The following is a 6,122-nucleotide window of genomic DNA, read 5'->3' as shown; positions in this document are numbered from 1 at the left end:
TGTTTTTTTTTTTTTTTTTTTTTTTTTTTTTTTTTTTTTTTTTTTACTTTGGAGAAATCATTTTTATTGGCTCTTGGAGAACGGAGCTCTCTGTCTACCATGTTGAACATGGGTTGTCCAGCTCTCTTGACCTGATGGATGGAAATGTTTTTACAGTTTACTGTGACCTGGCCTTTTGGAAGGGAGAGTTCAGTTCCCCAAAGGCACAAGTAGAGACATTTTTCAGTTTCTGACATGTTCCATCTGTTTAGGATGACTCTTGTGACTTCAGTCTGACCCATTTAAATACCACATGTACAGTAAGCTGGAAACAGCAGAGGGGTCAAAGAGAACAGGCGGGATCCACATGTAGAGATATTAGATGCTTCAAATTTAGCTTGAGAGTTGTAAGATTAACCAGACAGACTGTTTACAAAGTAAACTTCCACCCAGCACAACAGTTAAACTCTTATACTTCATTTGTGCATCATTGTGAACTTTCTACTGATGAGTCAGTCCATTCCAGACTGCAGCAGAACACATCTGTCTCTTTAGATTTTAGCATATCATTAGATCAAATGCTTTAGGGGCATGTAAATGTTTGAGGCATCGATCTTAGAAGTAGGAAAAACCTTATCTTCAAGGCTTAAATGGAAGGTGGCACTCAGACATCACTCTACATGTTGGAAAACATCTGGACTACAAACAAGCAGACAGCTGTTGAATAATGCTGATTTATATGTTTGGACTTCTAACTGACAAGTGTAAATGGGAAAAAATAACCATGAAACACATGATATGGGGGGTTGGGATGGGGGTGGGGTCTCAAGCATCACAGGGACATTTCCTAAGAGCTACTGCTGCAGTTTTTCTTGTTTAAGACATAATTGCACAGCAGCCAAGTGGAAAATCATGACCTTGGTCTTTGTCAAACAGTCTGAAGCATTTTTAAAGCTCCTATTGCCTCCCCTGGGTGTAGCAAACCACTTAAAGATTACTTTCTTTTTTATTCATGGGAGAAATTTAGCTGTTACTCTTAGTTTCAGAGGAAATATTTTTTATGCAAAACTCTTTCCACAAAGCTTCTGTGAGAGGCTCTATGTTCAGTTCACCACATATTTAATCATTACTTAAAAGTTCCCTGACTACTGGCTCTGTCCTGGTCCACCATCTTATATAAACATACACTTTAAATATATTATCTTAAAGTGAAAGTAAACCCTTTTTTATCATTTTTTATCTAAGGTTGTAAGGAGAATTCCCCTCAGCTGTCTGGTTGTATGAACACAAGTATCTTTGTGAAGATTACAGCACAAAACTGCGCAGAACAGTGTGCTTATGCAAGAAAGCATGATGACATCAGGAAGTAGTCTCAAATGTGGTATTATCCCTCTCTGTTTACCTGTCAGTCGTCTGTTACCATTGCACCATGAGCCCACATCTGTCTGTCTATATGGCCGACACAGGAAGCAGCAAGGGAGAAGAAGTGGGCGTGTGTCTGCCTCGCAGATATCTGGCGAGTGTCCTCTCAGTGGAACATCGCTGCTGTAACATTGTCCAGAACCTTAAGAGACAGATAGGCTGCATGACCTGGAATCTGTTTTTACAATCTTCACTTCAATTAGATTTCATGTAACTCTAAAAAAGATTACACTTGAGAATAAGAAGTCAAAGTTGTGGTAGTTAAACACACACACAAGCACTGCCTCAACAATTCGTCAAGTCAAGTAGGTCTAATGAGCTTATAGCCATGTTAGCACGTCTGTGAGGCAGGCAGTACCAACAGTAGGCACAGTGTCACTGATATGCTCAGAATGCCCTGCTGATGTTTAGCAGGAATAATTTTTAGCATGCTCACCATTTTAGCAAGTTAGCCTGCCAACATTTACTAATGCACACTAAAGCACAGGGTACAGCTGAGGCAGATGGGAATATCATCACTTTTGCAAGTATTTGTTCATAAACCAAAGTAATGGACAAATCTAAATTTTGACCTGATGATGGTGCTGGGTGAAAAGTCATAGTTGTTAGAGTTCATCCTGAGGACTTGAATATTGGTACTGAATTCTGTGGGATTCCATTAAATAGTTGTTGAGACATTTCACTCAAAGACTACAAATGTCAATCTGCTGGTGGTGCAGGAAATGTTAAGGGATCACCAGAGTCATTATGATTAATCCTCTGTTGATCATGGACGTCTGTACTAGGTTTTATAGCAAGCCATCCAGTAGTTGGTAAGATACTTCAGTCTGGACCAAAGTGAGGCACTGACCAGCTATAACTCACTGCTACCACCGCTAAAAAAATAATACATTATTTGGTTTAAAATCGTAGGTTCTACAAGGCTTTCTGTACATTATGTAGTGGAGAACAGTCTTGAAATGCATATCATGGGTAGCTGAAAGTAATGTGCAAAGTTATAAGCTAATGATGAAAAGTTGATACTTCTTCCAGTGTCAGTTATTGACAGGAAATACTGTTTTGTTGAGACATGTTGCACAAAGAACAGAAATCATGCAGTATCTCACTACTGATGAGATGGTGTAACAGATTAAATGTTAGAAACATTGGTAAGACTCACTTACACATACTAAGAATGATAAGACAGTTTGGTGATGGACTTTTAATCAGCTTCCTCCATGTCTTGCCCTTTCAGGCAGAGCTGACAGGGAGGAAGGAGAGGGTTGCACTTCTTGTGAAAGGAAGCCCACTGCAGCCACAGCAGGGGAGGAGGATGCTCCCTCTCTTCCTCTCTGTTCCCTGCAGCTGATTGATGCTGGCAGCCTTTTACCTTTTAGTTTACCGGCACAGTGCAAGGCTCAGCTTTGTCACTGGGAGCCGCACCAATCTCCGGTCTGCCGCTGGGCACTGAGAGCAGCCCAGCGGAGACTGGCGACATTTACACCCTCCCTCTTCCCAACAAAAACTACACAGAGCAGACAGGGAGAAGGAGCTTTGTGGTCAGAGGCGCTGAGGCTCAGTCCTTGAAGGAGACAGATAACACAGCCACTGGATGATGCAGCAGCACCTGGGTTTTCGCCTCCTTTTGGCTGATAGCAACTGCAATTCCCAAGACATATATTTTTAACATGCAACATGCAAGTGTTTCAAAAGCAAACAAAGTTGCATGGAACAGCTAAAACAATGAAGAAAATCAGTATCAGAATATCAACTAGCTTGGCTGATGTAAATGTAAATTGATTTCACTTTAATTTTTTCTCCATATTTCAAACCTGAAAACATGAGCTGTCTTTACTTGATAGAAGTCAGTAGCAGCTGTGCCTCCATACTCCTTTCATCAAGCTCAAGGGTGTATTACATGAGGGTTTTGTGTGTGTGATGCCACTTTGATTAAAAACAGGTGTTTTATTTTTTATGTGTGTTTCATTGCTGTGTTCAGCAGCTACAAGAAGGAGAATGGCAGAAGAGCAAAAGCTTATTGTGTGTAGGTTTGTATTGCTGAGACTTCACTTTGTAAAATGAAACAGGATTATGTTAGGCTGCCCTTAATACAGTGTAGCATGGGGAGCAAAGGTCCGATTAGAATTTGTTATTGCTTCCATTTCCTGTATCTTACCTTTCTTTACTGTTGCTGTGACTAAGTTCCATCCCTAACTTGGACACAAACACACACACACACACAGAAAATAAAAGCAACAGATTTCTTGCACCTTTGGTGCTCGGGCCCTAAATATAGCTGCAATCCATTATGACCATAACAAAACTGTCAGGTTGTAAAACTGAATGGTGCTACTGGATGAAAGATATCAGCATCACATTGCTATGGATTAGAGAGTAGCTTAGCTTTCAAATGATGGATTGTGGCTTTGAACAGTGCTGTCCATGATGCTGCTCCAGGGAAGGATTTCTAAATGAGAGTGTTTGTTTGCTTGTGAATTTCTGAGGTAGAAACAGAAAATGTCACTAATGAATCATATTCACAGGATAAGACACAAATAGACATAAGAACACAATTCTGAGAACTGTTAATGATTCAAGGAATGTATGGACCTTTAATGGTTTCCCTGCATGGTAACACAAGCATTTAAGGAAACTAATTATGTGTTCATGTGCTTAGCAAACATTAACAATCTGGGTCTGCAGTGATGTAAGCCTGTGTTGGTCTGCTACAATGTGTGTATTTTACATTAGCAGTCAATGGCTGCAAAACGTGTCAGGGTTTATTTAAACAGTGAAGTGTTTGCTGTAATACTAAGATAACTGAAGAGATCAAAGAGCTATGAAAAAGCTCCAGAAAAAGTCAGTGAGTGGACCTTGAGTTGAGATTGTTTTGTTAACTGCTGTTAATGAAATGTCAAGTTCAGTGTTTAAGTTACATATTGCCATGGCAACTGAGCAAACTCAATAGGCTAATGATGGCCATGTGAGACCATTGTTTTATTAGCAGCTGGTTCCAAGTTCAAGAATTGTCAAACTAAAGGCTCTGGTTTGTTCTTCTATCGGAGCATTTCACCAAAAAATTAACAGACACAGTTTGCAGTTTTTGATGACAAATATTTGAGGTTCATGAAAATGATGAGTTTGGGTAGTGCATTAAATATCAGTCAATTAACTTATCAGTGGGAGTGATAGCAGGTTCAAGTCTTGTGTGAAGATTTTTTTTCACTAGATTTTCATCACTGATCGTGCCTTTAAAGGAACAACTTATCATTTTGAGAAATGCCAAGGGTCAGATGAGAAGAGCGATACCAGAATGTATATATGAAAATAATGCTACAGCTATAAGCTGGTTAGCTTAGCTAATTACCTTATTAGCACATTCTATCTCATTTATTTAATACATGCAAAAACTGAAGTTTGAAAAGAACAAGCTGGGCTGGTAGGCAGATTTTGTTATTTTCAGACAGAGCTAGACTAACCATTACCCCTTGTCTCCAGTCTTTGTGCTACGCTAAGCTAACCCACTGCTGGCTGTGACCTTATATTCAGTGGAAAGTTATGAAAGCAAGTCCAGTAACGACATTTCCCAAAATGTGAAGCTATTCCTTGAGAGGGTACTTTTAATTTTTTCTCAACTGATAGATCATTCATGGCCTAGGCAGATTTACTATGCGCACATACATGAATAAAATATATCCACTCTGCAAATGAAGACAGCTTTGGATTGTTTCACATTGAGTGAAATCCTGGTTTCATTAATAAAGACTTGCAGCTCTTTTAAGTAGATTTAAGGTGACTTAAGGATTTTTTATTATTTTGCAGGTGGCTTGCTGGTCCTCTGCAGGAGTATAAGCTTCAGTGTGGCTGTAGTTTCACCTAGTTTGACATTGTGAAAACATCATGTGGGCAAATCATATTCACACCTCTTTCTATGACTTTTAGTGGCTTTCACTTCTTTTTTTTATTGTTAAAACTGTAGTCAGGATGTTTAGTTACTTCTCAGACCAGTTTAAACCACTGCAAAGTTTGAGAGGGTTTCTCATGTTTATGCTTCACAACTAAGCTTAACTAGTTGAGAGCTCCTGCAGTACACAGCACTGAACAATCATTACTAGCTGTGAAGGAGCTCTGCTGTAAATGGGCAACTTAATACAACACTGAAATGAAGGGAGAATGTTTTTACATTACTAGAGGCCATCCTGTTTTATTCTCTACACTCACACCTGATCTAAACAAAGAGAAACACAGCTTGAATTAATTATTCATGTGTTGTTCTGTCTGCAAACAGTGTGATATATCTGCATCAGAGGAGCTGGAGATGGAATTTTTTAAGTAAACATTATAAAGACATGCAGGTCACAGTGAGCTAGAGGCAGACTGTGAGAGAAAGTGTGAAAGATTTAGCACGCAGAGGCTGATATGAAGAAAGCCAGCATGTCTGTGTTATCTCCAACTCTGCAAATTGGCTAATTTGGCTCTCTTTATCTGTCTCCCTCCTGCGCTCTGTGTGTTCCTGTATGTGCATGTGTGTGCGTGTGTGTGTGCGCACATTTTTAGCAGTTGGCTGACAGAGTTTTTGCACAGAGAAAAAAAGGATACATCGAGTGAAATGTGTTTTGGAGGTGTTTTATCACCAAAGACACACACTGCACGAACACAGAGTCTGTATTAGAAATAGCTGCTTGGCAGAGGATACTCATCATCACCTCAATGGAATGAAAAAAGGAACTATAAATTCAATT

This window comes from Lates calcarifer, linkage group LG2 (assembly GCF_001640805.2).
Source record: "Lates calcarifer isolate ASB-BC8 linkage group LG2, TLL_Latcal_v3, whole genome shotgun sequence".
In the NCBI taxonomy this organism is placed as follows: Eukaryota; Metazoa; Chordata; class Actinopteri; family Centropomidae; genus Lates; species Lates calcarifer.
Note: the sequence above shows the minus strand (reverse complement) of the source record.